The sequence below is a fragment of the Athene noctua genome, chromosome 1, assembly GCF_965140245.1.
Source record: "Athene noctua chromosome 1, bAthNoc1.hap1.1, whole genome shotgun sequence".
Lineage (NCBI taxonomy): Eukaryota > Metazoa > Chordata > Aves > Strigiformes > Strigidae > Athene > Athene noctua.
In genome coordinates this window covers 73,904,299-73,921,449 of record NC_134037.1, presented here as the reverse complement: position 1 = coordinate 73,921,449, position 17,151 = coordinate 73,904,299, and the positions used below count along the sequence as shown (strand labels likewise).

The following is a 17,151-nucleotide window of genomic DNA, read 5'->3' as shown; positions in this document are numbered from 1 at the left end:
CAACAATGATAGTGGAGCTGTTTGCATGCTGCGGATTGAAAAGAAAAACATCAGGGAGCAACAGCTTTTCGTAACTGCCCACATGTGCAATCTAAGCAACCAGACTTCACTTTCTGAATCTCAGTACGCAGAACTATTTTTCTAAATACACTGCTATTTGATTTTTGAAAGGTGTGAAAAAAAAATATTAAAAAATTAGCCACTATAGAGAAGAGCAGCTTTAGCAATGGGCTCAGGCAGATGAAATGTGGAGAGTTTGGGGAGGCCGGGGGGGGGAAGGACTGTGCAGCTCACTCACATGATCCCGGTGCTTAAAGCACTGCAGTAAATACTGCTGATGGAGCAGTGAGAGATGGTCTTTCACTTTCCTGTGGCAAATCCCTGTTTTAGCTAGCAACTGTAGGCAAAAGGGTCAAATACTTAACTTGGTATTAAATTTAGCAAAGTAAACTCAGTTTCTAGGGCACAAAATGTATTCATGTAAATATACTATCCTATCTGTCTGAAAGGTCAGGTATGGCTTAGCAAAGTTTGAAACAGTTATGCTGGAAGAGTTGAACAGCAGTGTGCTTGAGCAGATGACTGGGCAGATCATGAGTTGCCTACAGCATGGGTCACAAAAGAGAAAGGTTTGATTAATGTACCTGAACAATTACAGAGGAACAACCCCAGTACCTCTGTGATCTGATGTTTCCATTGCATCTTCTTTCTAGATGCCCCATTACCCATCTTTGAGGGTCTATATTAATTTCTGGCTGGGTTTGGGGAAATACTATTTTGTTTACAATTAACAAACAAATTTCAACAGATTCTCAGTCCTGTACAACTTTGACACAAGATAGTTTGAGTAAAAAACTTTGGACATGTGCGTTTCATGTGCTATGCTGCTGACATACAAAAAACCTGCAGACTACTGTAGCTTGAAAATGACTGGTTCTTACTACAATGTATATACACACCTATATTTCCACATTTTGTGAGGGAAAAACCTGTCTTCCTTTTTTCCTTTTTTCTTTTTCCTTTCAGCATAACAACTCGCTATTAGACTCGGTGTCATGTTCTCTCCGTCCTTGCCTACTCCAAGCAAACCTCGTCTCTGCAGTTGCTTACCCTGGGATTCTCTCTGTTTGAGTTTTGACTAAATGCAGTTGAGAGTGGTTGTTTTCACTGTCAATACTTTCATTTGGAAAATGTATTTTCAATCATTTCTGAAAATATCCATTGTTGCAATGACAAAGTCAACTTTATTTTTTGTAACAGAACACTTAGCCTAAATTGTCACAAATAATTTAGGTCCTGCGTAGCGCATGTTAGGTTTTTTTATTAGTTTATGGCATTTTATCTCACAGTTGTCAACTGGCCAATCTGACAGCTGATGTCTTGTGAAGAAAGTGTGGCCATCCCACCATCAAAATGGAGAGTGCAGCTTTGAAGGTTTGAGATAACTATGGCCTGGTAGTTTTGTAGTTCCTTACATACAGTGGAACACACTGGAAACCACTGGTGCCTCTGGGAGTTAGGGTGGGGAAAATACATCTCTCTACTGATTTCTGCCCAGTACCACTGCTGTACGGGAAAATTTGAAAGACCCACCACATCCCCTTCCCTGCCGGGCAGCATTCCAGGTTGCAGGGTTTCAGCCAGTTTCCTTCTGCTACAGGTGATAAACATTACTTTTAAACAATTTTTGTTTCAGACTGTATTTCGCAGAGTAGGGTTACCCAAGAATGGATGGGTGAACTGTTAGACATCACGAGCACCACCTGCTCGCTGCAAGGAGGGAGGAGGATCTAAGAGATATAGGAAGAAAGGCAATACAAGGAGAGTGAGACAGAGTAAGTGGTGTAAGGTATCACACCCCCAAAACCCAATTGATTGACTGGATGATTTACAAACTCATCTAAAAGTTGTCTTTTCATTTTCAATTAAACTTCCTGAATTATGGAAATACAAAGACCTTCCTGAACATCCCACTAAAATCAAGGATGTTTGCCTTCCTATCGAAGGAGGGACTTGATCCCTATTTTCAAGTCTGCATGTTCGGACCCGTGGGGCAGGAGGGCTCTGAGGCTGGCAAGGCTTCCCTCTTACGGATCAAGGCCTGGCTGGCCCCGCAGACTGGCTGGGGGATCCCTTCCGCGGGTCCAACCTGAGCGAAGAAGGGGGTTTCAGTGACCGGCGTACGGCCCCGTCTCGCCTGTCGGCATTTTGGAGAGAACTAGGCCAAAATTTACCTCAGCAGCATGATGGAAATCACATATTCAGAGAGCGCACCAGCATTTGTGACAGAAAGCGTCAGGCAATTCCCTCTCAGGGCAACCGTTCGGGATATAGGGGTGGCTTTTTTAATGAATCCTGCTTTTCACAAGTTTTTGTTGTTTTTTTTTTTTTTTTCCCCTTGCAGATACTACCCTTTGTGGTGGCTGCCCTTCCTCCCTCCGCTCTCTTAAACCCCGCTTCGTTTCCCGCCGGCCTCCTCTTTCCCCGGCGGGCAGACCACCTACCCACCCCCTGCCGCCGCCGCCTCCCTCCCTTGGCGACGGGCCCGGCGGAGCGGTAGCCACGACCAGCGGCCGGTGTGGTGAAGGAGGGGGAAGGGACGGGGCTAGAGTGTCCGAGGGTCACCGGGCCCGGCCGCAGCTCCCCGGCAGCAGCCGTTAACACCCGCACGGCGGGCGCGGGGGGCGGCGCGGGCGCGTGGAGGCGGCGGCCCGCCGCCTCCACGCGCCCGCGCCGCCCCCCGCGCCCCGCGGAGGCCCCGCCCCGCCGCGGCGCCCATTGGCGCGCGGCGCATCCCGTTAGCGCTCGGGGCCCGGTCTCGCGATGCTTGTGCCGCCGCCGCCATATTGTGACACTATTTTGATTTGGAGCTTAGCGAGCGTGGGGGAGGGAGGAGGAGGAGGAGGCCGGGAGCGACGCGCAGCCGGAGCGGTTCCAGCTGAGGACGGGAGCGGCGCCGCAGGCACCCACCCACCCGCTTAGCCACCCGCTTACCCCCGGCCTCCCCGCTCCTCCTGCCCGCGGCGGCAGCACGGCCTCCCTGTTTCCCTGCCTCCTCCTCCTTCTCCCCCCCCGGAGCGGAACGGCGGCGGCAGGAGGCTGCGGAGCGGGTCGGGTCGACGGGGTCCCCCCTGCCGGGCGGAGGCGGCGGCGGCGCTGGTGGCGGCGGTAGTGGCGGCGGCTGCTGCCGTGGTGGGGGAGGCGGAGGAGGAGGAGGAGGAGGCGGAGGAGGAGGAGAAGCAGCAGGAGCAGCAGCAGCGGGGTAAGGCTGACCCCGCCGAGGCGGGCCTGGTGGCAGCTCCTCGGGCTGGTTTCCTGGCGGGGCTGGTCCCATCCCCGGGGGGCTGCAGGGAGAGGCGCGGGGGACTGGCCCGGCCCGGCCCGCAGGCCTGAGAGGGGCAGGGGGCCCGCGGCGCCCCCGGAACCTCTGTCCTCCTCGTCGGGCTCTGCGAGGGCAGCGGAGGCCTGTGCGCGGGGCGGGAGCAGCCCCCGGCACCCCGCTCATCCCGGCGTGGTGGGGCGGGGTGGGGGTGGGAGTCAGCCTCCCCGGCGGGGTGGGGAGCGGAGGGAGGGCAGGGACGGGAAGCCGCCGCGCAGCGGGGCGTCCAGCGAGAGATGGAAACTTATTTTCCTTCGCGAGTCGCCGGAGCTTCCCCCGCGCGGGGAGGGATCCGACGGGCCCGCGTGTCAGGGGGCGAGGGGCGGCGGCCCCGGCCTGCCCGCGGCGGGGGGCTGCGGCGGCCCGGGGGGAGCGGCAGGGGCCTGCCAGCGGACTCGCTTGGGGGGGGGGCTGGCCTGGCGCCTAGCAGGTGACAGGTGTGAGGGCGCTGGGCGAGGCTCCGCCATTTGAGGATGAGGAACAGCGCGTCAGAGGTGCGATTTTTTGGTGCCCGGTGTCTTTGCGGGGGCTGGCTGGGCTCCGTTCCATATATAGTATATTTGGGACGTTAGTTTCCATTCTTCGAGTCAGCTTAATTATTGAGTAAAAATTCTTGAAATGGTTTTGATAAGAGGGTTTTTGAAGGGAGGAGACGCATACGGTTTCTTCTTTTCTTCTTCTCTTGTTCTGTTTTGTCTCGGAGAGACCTGGGAACTCTACACAGAGGTGTGCAGTACCTTGTCTCATTCATTGAAAGGCTTGTTTTAAAAGTCCGGTTTTAAAAAGCTCCGTCCTGTTAGATGGAGCAAGATCTTAAGAGCAGGGACCTTGTGTTCTTTGTACTTTATCTGCTAGCTCAGCAGAGCTTTGTGCCCGAGACCTGTACGTGTTTCTGTATTAATGATATTAAGTACATACTTAAAGCAATTCTGAAGGAATACTTCTTAGCAAGGTTTCAGGTGTGGTTGTCTAGTTATCATAAGTTTAGGGTATTTGATACAGACTGAATAAAGCTGTTTCTGAAGTTCAACTGTAGAACAGTGAAAATGGTGTTGCATATAATTTTCAGTATTCTGAGTTATGTAGATGTTTTAAAGGCATATGTCTTTCTCTTACTGTTCAAATTGTTTTGTATCATATCTTTGGCCACCAAAATGGTACTGCACATGCACTGCAATAAGGAGGGCTAGTGACTCTATAGCAGTAGCACTGTGTTCGTGATTGGCCACGATTTGCTGAAATTGGGAATAATTTTCAGCATTTAGCTAATGATTTACTAGATAATCGGGCATTTGCATTCCATATACGCATTTCAATTATTTGTTCTTTATCTGTATTACTGTAATCGGGTTTTGTTAAACCTCAGAATTCTAGTATCTGCTTTTGACACGAGGGAAGTTCCACTGACAAATTAGGAGATGCGTGTCATCAGCTTTGTTAAGTTCTGTCCTTCAATTTAAATGAAAGTTTTAGTCACTTGTGGCTGTTACCCATACATTAAAGTTATAGATGCTCACCTGTAGGTAGTACCTCGGCTTGCACTGCAGCTGAGCTGACTCTCGATTTCTTTTAAAATCTGGCAAGATCTTGATGGGTTTTTCTTATGTTGTTTCACAGGAGAAAGGTGAAGGGGGGAAGAAGGCTGTTGGAGGAGATATTCAGTTTGGGTCATCCTAATTTTGTTTCTGAGAGATGTTTGATAAAGCATTGTCCCTATTGTTACATGTAGGGGCAGTGCCATCTTCTTGCTATGCTGTGCTACCCTTGCTTACAACAGCTTTCAAAGGCTTGATGAAATGTAAACCATGTTGCTGCTTCTCAACATCAAGAGAAGTCAAAGGGTTCTTTTCCTTTAAATTTGCTGATACAAAAATAGAATTCTTGAAAATGGGCATTGTTCCTATGTCAGCGCCCTGGTAGAAACTTCTCTTTTCCAGCAGCAACAGGATGAAAGAAGATAGTGATTTTTCTCACCATGGCATTGCTTTGAAAGCTGAGGTCCTCTGTTGTTGTTTTGTAACAGTCTTTGGCTTTACAGATAACTGGTGTGCTTTTCAAACCTTGTAGAATTAAACCTGTCATCTGTTGAAGAGATTATTCTCAGCAAACTTTTTTTTTTCCTAAGGAGCTTAAATAGTTTTTGGCAAACTATTTATGAGAGTATACTTTGAAATGTAAAACTAGATTGCTCTTCATCCTATTGCAAGTGCCATCTCCTTATCATAATCTCCATGGTTGGAAACACTGGAAGAAATAAGTTGGTCAGATGTGACCTCAGGTTTATGAAATGACTGTAAATTTAGGACTGAGGGATCAGGCTGATCTTTTCTGAACTGCTGCAAGCGGAATGCTGAATGATGTTGCTGTTGGTGCTTTTACAGGAAATAGAACAAAAATTCCAGTGATTCAGAACTGGATTTTTTAAAGCTATACTCAAAACTCAAATATTTAAATGATTGAAATGGAAGTTAACTCCCCCCCCACTAATGTATACAGTGATTCAAGTTGGGTTTTTTCTCTTTAATTGCATAGTAGATTATCTCAACTGGAAAAGTGTAGACTTTCTATTTCAAACAGGAGCAATGCTGGTGGATGTTCTAAACTATCTTGAACACTGCTTAGCAAACTGATTTAAATGTAGCTGAGAGCAAGAAAGCTGTCATATTCACAATTGGATGATTTTTTAATAAACTCTTAATTATAGTCAGAGGTTTCAGTGTAATAGTTGTTTCAGGTTCATCCTCTCTTGAGAACGCTTACCGAAAAATCAGTGATGTAATATTAATGGTTTCCCTGACAAAACTTTTTGTAGACCTTCATCCTAATTACAGTAAAATTAGGATCGTTTTATTGATCAGCGAGCTCCAACTCTCCCACAAGCAAGTGTTCCAGACAGTATACAGATGTTTACTGAGTTCTGTCTAGCTTTGCGTTATGCTGCCTTTGGATTTTGGTGTTCTGTAATCGGTAGTAATCTAGTGAAACCAAATGAAATAGCCTGAGATAATGGAAGTTGAAAGATGTGTGGTTTTTGTATATGGTATCCTGATATTATTGGAACACGTCTGTTGTTGAATAAGGGCATTGCTCAGGATGTTCTTGTTGCTGTAGGTGCAGTTAAGGTGTAGTTAAATAGTTAATAATTTTAGAATGTGTTAGATTTTTTGATGGCAAGAAGTTATGCATATCTTATGATAATGTGTTAAATGAACTTTGTTAGTATCTGGCCACAGAATTTTACAAAATGAAATTCTTTTGTTTAAAATATGCATTATATTCTTAGAAAAATGCTAGGTGTAATCAATTTCTGTAGCAATATGGAAAATTTATAGCTCTTTCCTATTCTGAGCACAGATGAAGATCAAATTTCACTCTTTAATGCCGAGTGCTTTAAAACTCATTCAGGTACTGGTTGTACTATGAGCAGAATTTAATTTTTCCATTATTTAAAAATTGGTGTTTCAGAATGGATGCAAAACTCATGCTCCCTTTGGTATTTAGAAAAGCATTGACTTAACACACAGTAGTAAAAACACCCATACATTTCTGTAGGTTGCATATATGAGTTTTTTATTTTTAAGAACCAACCAAACAAAACTGCACTTATTAGTCGTGCTATTGTTAGGCTTGCTAGAATTCACCAAAACCAGGACAAAGCCACTATGTATGCTCACTACTTTGATTTTCTTAAGTTAGATAAACACTCAAATACCAAGTATCTAAAGCTTGTTCCAGAATTAATCAAGTCTGGTGTTATGTGCATGCTGGCTGGTTGGACTGCTGGATCTGCCAGTGGGGAAGGCAGAGTTCCACCTGCTTTTCCCCTCGTCGAAGGCATGAATTCAAGTTTTTTTTTTTTTCTACAAAGCTGCCAGTTTTCACAAAAGTTGTAGAAGCCTTTTTTATCTTTGGGACTTCTACACCTTCTTGAAAATGCACGTGAAAAAAGGGTCAGAAGATGCAAATACTTACTAAAAGGACAAATAGAACGTGTAAATGCAATTTCTTCAAGCAACATTAGTTAATTAGACATGCTAGAAAAGAAATTTTTTCAGTTTGGGAGTTTAGAATCAACTTTTCACATGAATAAGATGTTGAGATGAACCTGTTTTCAGTGGGTTTTTTTTAAAGGAATAGAGTGGCTGTTGATTTTTATATATTTGTGTAGTGTATAAAACCATCTTTAATTCACCTTTCTAAAGACAAATCTTGAGCAATCATGTTTTCAGTAATCCTGTATCTCAATAAATTTTGAGTTCATTAGCTAACTGGCAAAGAAATTAGCCAAGGGACAAGGTTTCAAAGATTTTTACATGCTTTGTTAAAATTGATGGCTTCATTGGGTAAGATCATCTCTTTAGGGGGAAGTTTTGCATGAACTTAGCAGTTACCTGTATTTAGCCTGCCTGTTGGCCAGCAAACAGTTGTCTGTGGGGTAGGAATGAGATATGAAGTGCAGTACCTTTTTTTTTTTTTTTTTCAGTCAGTAGTTAAAGGACATGAGAGGTTAAGTATATTGTGGCTAGTGCCTGGAAGAGAGGGGTAAGATAATAGGCATCTGGGATAGAGGTGGAATGTGACTGCTTGGAACATGGGGGCATGGCTGAGATGATGCAAATCTATGGGAAACGGGGCTTTGTTGCTTCTGCTATTTATGGGACAGTGCCTTTAAGAGGAAGGTTAGAAGCAGCTGACAGTTTTTGGTTTACTAAACAATTATGTTAGAATAGGTTCTTAAGAAGATGAAGACTGGAAAACATTTTTAAAAAGGGTGAGGTATGTAGGTAGCTGAGCAGACTGCTGGGCTGCTAAGACTGTGTTTTAACAGCAGCATGCTTTTGACTACAGTGATAGAAACTCTGAGGGTGAGCTGGCTGTTAGATATTTGGTGATATTGTTGCTTCCACGTGTATGGAGCCTCTTCTGCTGTGCCTGCATTTGTGTTTGTGTGGCTCTGACTCGACACGATTGCCCGAAAACCTAGACTGACTTTACAGAGCGTGTAGCAGCACGGGGCAAGAATGTGCATGAGTAAGGGAGGAGTTACTTAAGTTGCATAAGAAATACATGCTGTTCTCAAAATACATTATCCAAAGTATTATTTTATTATGTCGTATATAGCTTCTTTAGATAATGTGACTTAGGTGTTTGTCTCATGCTAACAGTATAATTCAGTCATGCCTTTGCGGGCTGTCACATCCAGTGGTATATTTAATGTCCTCCCAAGTCCAATAGATTTGTGAAGATGAGCCATAGTAATATCAAATTGTTTTAATAAGCCTAAAGTTACTTCCCTTTTCTTACAGATTTATTACAGACTAAAGATTTTTATGGAGTTTGTTGAATCTTGAAATAAGTATTTATCTGGTATACCTCTGTTTTGTAGATAATGCTAAGTAAAAATGGATAAGAAATCTCTGGCAGATATGAAAGACTCTCAATGGCAAGCTTTTCATTTGCTGAAGCATATCTTTATTGTTCAAGAAGATGCTTTGTTGTTATCAGGTATTTTCATAGATGACTTTTAGAAAGATCAAGCATAAATATGTTCAGGGAGTGATTCTTAGGAAATTTCTTAGAGGCTGTCAAAGGGCTGTAGAACGCATTTTTCAAAGGAAATTACATTGCATGTGTGTGGGGAAAAAAAATCTCATCTGTTGATCCATATGTTTATCAATATGTTCTCAGAATGTCTTTTTCAGCAGGGCAAACTAACTGGATACATGAAGTTTCAGAATCTTAACCACCCGTTGAGACACTAGTACTTGTTACTGATCCAATGCCTCTGAAGCTGTGACTGGTGTGTACATCCAGAAAATCATCTGTTTTCCTGAAGCTGGTTGAGGGGGGAATCAATTTCTATTTTATACTGAAGTGTAGAAATGCAGAAAAGTCTTTATCCATGGAAGTCCTAAGTTTGATTTCCCCAGGTGGAAAAAATTATGAACTGTTTCACCTACAGAGAAAAAAGTGCACGCTAAAAAAAAAAAAGGTTGTAGTGTGGTATGTAATTGTATCCTTTGTCAATTCATGTTGTGTTTAAACCCTTAAGAAAGATCTCCACCTCCTGTATCCATGCTGTGGTACATACCTCTCTTTACGGTACTCTCTGGTCTTTTACAGCATTTTTTTTTTCTGTTTATTTTTTCTTGACTCTTTAAAAATCTGTCCCATGCAGAATTTATCTCCTCCAACCACTGTTTGACTGACATCCTATTGTATTTCTACGTGAGCTAGAAAAGAGGAGATCTGTTCATTCATATCCTTTTTTCACTCTTCCTTTCCCTTGCCTAGCCAATATATGATCTGTACTTTACAACAGAAATGTTAGTGCCCTTTTGTTTATAGTTCTCTTTGGCATTCTTTTTTGTTCTAATCTCTCTTCTTGGAAACTTTTTTTTCTTCTTAAGAGACCAGTTCAGCACTTGTAATTTCTTTCTCATTCTGTTTTTTCTTTGGAGTATCAGTTGCTAAGTTTGCCACGGCTCCATTTAGACTTTCCTGAGAGAGTGTCATGAGTTCTGTACTTGGATTTCGTTCAATTCATTCAACTGGTTCAAACTGCTACTTTCTATTTGTTAGACAAACATTTGTTTTTTGAAAGGGAATGGTAGGTTATCTTTCTTAGAGAGCTTTCTTTAACAGGTTTAAGCCTGGGAACAGGGAATCCCCAGGGGCTCAGCAAAAGTATGCTTAAATAGGCATTTTAGGTTAAGTACAAAGCAGTATGTTTCACACTGGCTTGTGAAGCTGCTTCTGTTAAAATTTTGGTGTCTTGTTCCCTTTTTTAAAATATTGGTTCTGTCTTTGGTAAATGAGAATAAGATTTTTTTTCTTGTGTGTATCAAACTGTGTATTTTAAACTGTCTTGCTGGAGTAATTGCCAATACAAGATTATTGTATTTTATTTATGCTTTGGTATTGGTTACAGATCTTGACTTGGATTAGGTTGTTTTGTGCAAGGCACTGTATAAATATTTATTAAATAAGTTAGTCCCAGAAGACTTTGAAAGTCTCATGAATAATTCGGTTTGTTTACCAAGATGCATATATTGGATTAGACAAAGACATTTAGCAAATTATCTGTGTTATCTTTCAACTATTATGTCTGTTAGCTCTTCAGTCATTTTAAACTCTGCCAGTCTTTTAAAATTAATTAAAACTGTCTTTAATAGCTGTAATTCATTTAGCAGTTTTGACACATGACTTTTAAGATTTGTCTGATTCATAAAAGAATTATGAAATTACTTGAGTTAGTCCCTTACCAGCTTGCATTCATTGGTAGCTGCTTAGGGTAGAGCTAGGTGTATCAAAGCTGGGAATTCTGTTGAAGGTTGTGACAGTGGATCACAACTATGATGCTTAGACTCAGGACTTCTGTCAGAATGAGAACTTTTTTTTTGTAAAATGAGTTGATTATAAGGAGAGATTTGACCACTGGCAAATTTTTAAGCCATATAACTTTGTTGCATATGTGAGTTAAGACTTAGCATGAATGTATGCATAAAAGGGGTTGCTAAAGAATTAGTTCTTGCTTCTCTACAAGTACATCATTTTGATCTTCCTTTTCCAGACCTAAAGTGCAATGCTTTTGGATTCCTGTTCTACAGTATCTGGTGAAGAATAAAATAAATTGTAAACAGCAGGAGAGAACTGTCGTTCGGACTGTGGAAATTTCTGTTCTCTCCAGTGTCTTGTTTCTAGCAGGTGATGTGTTAAGCAGTCAGGTTCAGCAAAAATACTCATTATTTGTTTCTTTTTTCCCCTGCATGGGGTTGAAAACCCCTGTGGTTTCCAGACTGAAAGGAAAATATCAGTTCTCCCAGTGGTGCTTTCATAAGCATACTGCAGAGGGAAAAAAAAAAATCTATATGATAATCTCTTATCTTTACTCTTCTTGTCGAAACTGTGAATGGTACCAACATGGCTGCATCATTTTGGAAGCATGAAAGAATGTCATCCTTCCATAATGTAGCTGTATGCATGCAGAGGTTGCTAGGGTAGCTGCACTTACACATGCAAAATGGTGTTATTTTTTTGGAAGAGCTTCAGTCTTGATTTGGGTGAGTAGTTTTAGTTTATTGATACAAAACATGCCTTTACTGCCATGAATGGAATGCTTTAACTCTTTTGTCAGTATTTCTATGTAAATTAAAAACTCCTGGAGTAATATAACAAAAAGCAAAAATGGAAGAATGCAAGCATTTGTGAGCATTGGGGGCCAGTCTGATAGTTTGCTGTGGCTGAACAGGGAAGATTTCTTTCATTGACACAAGCAGCTGGTCTCTGGTACTTGTCTCATCTGTCTGTGAGCCAGGTCGGCCTATGTACTAGGGGTTAGAAAACTAACCAGAAAAAGTTGATTGTTATTTAACTGTCTTAGGTGATCTCATGGAGTGAGACTAACCCCTCCATGCTGAGGAGCAGTTAGACCAGTTCAGTAGTTTCCTGTAACTTCACACTGAGGGGGATGTTTTGCATTACAGCAGTGACAGTGAAGGAGTTTGCCATCCTTGGCCATTAGTTCTTATTAGTGGCTTATAGTATGATCCCACAGGTACATTTTTCTGCAATGCTGAGGTATGGTAAAGAAGTAGAAGAAGAGAAAATAATTTATTAAGCTGGTATTGTTGATGAAGAAAGCCTCTTGTGAAACTATAGACCTAAGAGTGGTGCTATGATAGACAAGCAGGAAGACCAGTTCAAGAATTTGCCTGCTGTGGCACTGCAGCTGTTTCTAGGGTCACCAGCTGAATTGCCGAAATGATGCAAATTAAAAGCTAGCTCTTGAAAAGGTAGGACAGGAACTAGTTGAACTGACTTTACTACAGGACCCACATATGTGGTGTAAAATCTTCACTGGTGACCTACCTGCGTGGAAGATGGTAACAGTATTCTTTCTCCTGTTATCTGAAGGTAATCAAGGAATCCTAAATGCTTCTAACAGGCATGTTTTAATTAGTGAGCTTTAAGTGATGGTGCCAGTAAGAATCCTAGCAGTCTTCTCTTTGTCAGTAAGAATGGCTAGGTTTTTCTTGGGTATTTAGTCTTTAAATATTGCAGTCCAGTTTTGCAATGGAGTAGGAAATTCAGGACCCACTGAAACTGGTGGAAGTGGCTAATAGATAAGCATAACTGCAATGAGGTGTGTAAACTATGGAAAGAAAGATAGAGCCATTAGAAAAAGTGCAGCATTGGTTGACACTTGAGGAAAGATGCGGTTAAAATGGGATAGCAAAACATGTTCTCTAAAGATATTTTCATTTCACCTGTGTACTACAGGGGAGTATTATTTGAGCTGGCCTAGAGTTACAGTCTTTCATAACCTTTAATGGTTATGAGAGGAAACTGGTGAATCTATTAAATTATAATCTACTATTCAGCCATATTACTGAATATAAAGCTTCATTTAAAGATGAGTAAATTAAAATTGTTTGTAGGTGTTCTCTTTCTTTAAATTGCAGATTTTGGGTAGACTTTGGCAGCTACTGTGATGTTCCAGTCTGGCCTGTGTGTTCAGGTTGTAGGCTGGCAGATACTAACAACTTTTTCAAGCTAAAGCTTAATGTAAATGTCCATCTGTGTACAAAATGCTGTATAAAACACAAGTGTTTCAACCTTATCTAAGTGCTGAATTTTGACGTTACTTCTTTCATGGTTTTTGGTTGTTTTGTTGTTTTGGTTTTGCTTAATTTTTTCTTGTGAATTTTAGTTTTAATTCCTTTTGTGGCAGAGTATCTTAAAGTCAAAGTACCACCTAATGGTGTTAGCAGAGTTGATGGAGCTACAGGCTTCCTTCCTGTTGAAACTGGCCAAAAGAATAGGCCAAACTGTAGCTTGTGTTTCTTCAGTGTAGAGCCAATGGCAATTCTCTGGAATGTTTTTTCCACTCCCCATCAATGAGAGGGGAAATTCTTGCCAACACAAATGAGATCGAGACCTGCAATTTGCCTCAACATAATATAGTTCATACTGAAAAAAATACTTGCTAGAAGAACATCCAGAGTTATACTGGTATGGGATCTTGTTAATTAAAAACTAGTTATCTTCTGGTTTGAGGTTTTTAGGAGTCTTGGAGCAAACTAGTATTTCAGCTTTGTCTGTGTGACTTCAAGCTGCTGCCTTTGTGATAAGGGCAAGTCATCACCTTACACTGTCAATGAACGTTGCAGAAATGCCTACAGTGACTTCTCAGACTGTCAAAATTCATCGATTCCAAAAGGACTTTGTCGTTTCATGTTTTGCCAGTTCAGTACAGCTTCTCTGGCTCTTGTAGCTTTGTTTTCTGATGTACATGTATTGGCTAGGATTTTAAATTGATTTAGGAGAAGCCTAGCAGTGCAGCTTTACCTTCTGAACTTAACAATGTATTGTCACTGCTTTGGCATCCTTACTGAACTTATTGTGAGAGTGGAACTGTATGTAATTGGAAGAAATATTAGTTACTTTGCTATTCATTCATGGGGAAAAAATTTGTGCTTTTATCACAAAATTAAAGCATAAGAGTTTTTTTGTATCTGTGTTCTTTCCAGCTCCTGTGAAAGGTCCACATCTGCATTTTTGAATTATGCCTGCTTGTAACCTGTGGCTTAGTATTTTTGCAGGACAAGCATTAGAAAATTGGAATGGGTGAAAAATTGAATCTGAATCCTTCTGAAATATGAAGCGAAGTTATAATAGTTATGAATCCTTTGCCACTTTATCTTATAACAGTGTTCGTCTTAACTTTCCAAAGTCAATCTACTTCTGTTAACAGGCCCCTTATCTTTGTTGCAAATGCAAGAAATGTATTAGTACATCTAAGATGTGAAGAGCTATCCAGACTAGCAGTTATTTTTCCTCTGTGGAGTTGTTTGATAGTTGATGGGATCTCAGCTCTTACTTCAGTTTCCTTCGAAAATACCTGGTATCTGTCTGTATCTGTGGTTAGAAGATAAACACTGAGGCTTAATGATTCTTCTAACTTGTATGTACTTTTTATATTTTCAGTGTTTAACTCCAGTTGTAAAGAGAAAGCTAAAACACAGCTAATTTAAAGGCCATAAGATGATACAATATCCAGAAAGCAGGGGGGAAGGTCAAAATCTGAGTGGGAAGATTAAGTATTTAATAAAGGCAGGGGGGCATTATCTCCTTTTTAGAATGATTGGCATGTTAATAACAAAATTTGTCATTTTAGTAATTAGTTACGCATTAATTCTTTTACTTTTGGCATGTGTTAATGTATCCAAAATACTGGTGTTTCTGTAATTAAAAAGGTTTGTTAGATTTCATAGCTTAATAATACATGTATGTTAGTTTCAGAGAGAACCCTTTTCTGGTTTTGCTGCTAGATGCTAGTGTAATCTTGATTTCTAGCTTTTTAAGCAATGGTTTATCCCTGCACTTCCCTCTGCCCCCTCTCCCCTCACCCCATCCATAGTTTGCAAGAAAGGGCCTTGGAATAGGGAAGAGACAGGAAGAGAATCTTAGTTGCAAATATACTGGATTTTTTTTTTACATGGATTTTAGTCTAATGTAATGCTGCTGTTGTGGTGGTCTCTCTTCGTTCTAAGCGGTGTGACAAAGTGGAGGACTGTACAAGGTTAAAAGGTCTTTACTTGCCTTATGGTATGAGGCATCTTTTCTATTTTTTTCTCAACTTCCCTCTGTTACTTTCTTCATCTGCCTTTTTCAGAGCAGGTTATTTTTAATTTTTTCCTTTTGAGTATCTAGTTGTCTTGTTAGTTTGTATCTGGCATCAAGACCTTTGTAAGGAGATACTGTTTAAGTAGAAAACGTAGAAGATAGGTCCATTTATGAAAGGATTAATGGCCATCTTTTAAAGGTTGTAACGGCAGAAAACTATGTATTGAGAAGCCTTGAATACTGGAGGCATTTGAACTCTTCTCAGCTTTCCTCTTTCCTTGTTAAATGTCCTTTCCCTGAATTCTGTGTGAAGTAAACTGCAGAAAAACGGTTGGCGGTGTTAGTCTCGTTGCATAGCAGGCAGTGCAGCGATTGCATCTTTCTTTCCTTTACAGATGGTTAGAGTGCAAGTAGCATTCTTCTCTTTTAAGAAAGTTCATAGTGAAATGTGGGAAACATAGAGGAAAAACTGAATTTTAAAATTATGTATTATCAGTTCTTAGGTAAGAAATCTGTATTCTATTCTAGAAGTATGGAAATCTGATTAGGAGCTAGAGAAACAGCTGTTCAGACATCTGTCTGTTACTTTTTCTTCCTTGGGTGTAAAATATGTTCCTTGAAGAAAAGCAACAGGAAAAAAAAGTTGTACTGGCACCACCATGAGTATTTCTATCTGACTCTTGCCTGTCAGTGTCTGTTACCTCATCTTGGTGTAGGCTTTTTTTCCCAGGTTAATGGATTTTTGTTTATTTTTCCCTATTACTATGAAGTTGGCAGAAGATAAGTGGAAACTAGAGGCTTCCCCCAAAATGTTGCAGTGGTGGTCTTGGTTTTGTCCTTACATATGTTAATTTGGAACTAACAGAGAAGAAAGATAAAAGAACTCATAGTTTCTATGACCATGCTTCTCCCTTTCTTTTCCCCTGGCAACTATTCTGTCAAAGAAGTCCTGAGTTACCCTAGGACCTTCAGCCAGTGTACTTTCCCAGGTGAAAATAACTGCACTTAGATACAAAGTCAAGATCTGTTATCCTAAAACTATGGCAGCCCAACTGTAGGCCTCCATCTGATATGGGCACCCTTCATGTCTAGGGCCTTGGCTCCTCTTCTGGAGAAGAGGATAGACAGAAAATGGCACTTCTGTGGCCATTCTCTTCTTTATGGTACTGTGTTAAATAGCTGATGGTCTTTCTTTCCTACATCTTGGTGGTAGTGTCTATCCTGGTGGTGTCCTGCTGGTCTTTCTGAAACTTCTTCACCTGCTCTCACTTCAGGTGCTGTCTCAATACAGTTGTTTCCAGTTAGCTGCACACAACTCAAGGAAGTGGTTTGCTGTTATTAACCCTTTTAGTGTTGCTTCTGTAGAACTTAAATGTCTCTTCCTTCCTCTTACCCTACAGGCTCACATCATTGTTTGTTTGTAACAGCTGCCAGAGACAGCCTTGTGTGGTTGGGCTAGATGTTTAACTTCCTAAATGTTTATTCTAGTGCTAAGGTAATGTAAAATCAGAAAAGTCTCTTTCAGTGTTTGAACCTTGGTTTCTTCCCTCTCCTGCAAGATTGCCCTCAGGAAAAAATACAGGTGTGATTTGTAAATCAGTGTTAAGTTGGCTTTGCTCCTTCCCCTGCATTCATACTGGCATTCATCTGACTCAAAGCTAAACTAGCAGAAAGCTAACACTACTTCCCTCATCCCCCGCCCCCATTTTGCTCCATGAACTGGCTTGCTGCAGGATCAGATGAGTGCCAGCATTGGCTTAGATCACAGAAGGGAGAGGGGGAATGCATGCCTGGGAGCAGGAGGAATGACAGTGGCAGTATTGAATTGTTTTGAAGCTACATTTTAAGGAGTGGCTGAAATACCCAGCCTTACTGTCATTGAAACGTTATGAGTAAATGATATATTAGTAAACAAGTCGAGTCCCTCACTAAGTTGAAAAAGGAATTATTTTTTTCTTGCTACAGTCTGGCTTTCAGTAGGTATTTACCCAAACACTGGATTTACCTGTGACACCTATCAATTAAAGAAATGGTTTGATTTTTTGTAAAGAGGGGAAGAAGGGAAAAGAAAATAATCAACCAGCCTGGAAGTAAAAGTGTGTGTGTACACAATCCTCTGTGCTTCTTGACCAGGAGAGAGTAAT

At 41.4% G+C, this 17,151-nt stretch overlaps 1 protein-coding gene across 3 annotated transcripts in view; it reads left to right on the top strand.

Moving 5' to 3' along the window:
* The window catches only part of TAB2 (TGF-beta activated kinase 1 (MAP3K7) binding protein 2), an 82,520-nt gene that overhangs the window by 8,095 nt on the left and 57,274 nt on the right, over positions 1-17,151 (top strand). For 2 of the 3 annotated variants that reach the window (XM_074896584.1, XM_074896582.1), the window contains exon 1: positions 2,879-3,262. The exons of the other annotated variant lie outside the window; for it this stretch is intronic. The gene's annotated coding sequence lies outside the window, so the exon portion shown is untranslated. Of the gene's footprint in view, positions 1-2,878; positions 3,263-17,151 lie in introns of those variants that run through there. 3 annotated transcript variants of the gene reach the window in all.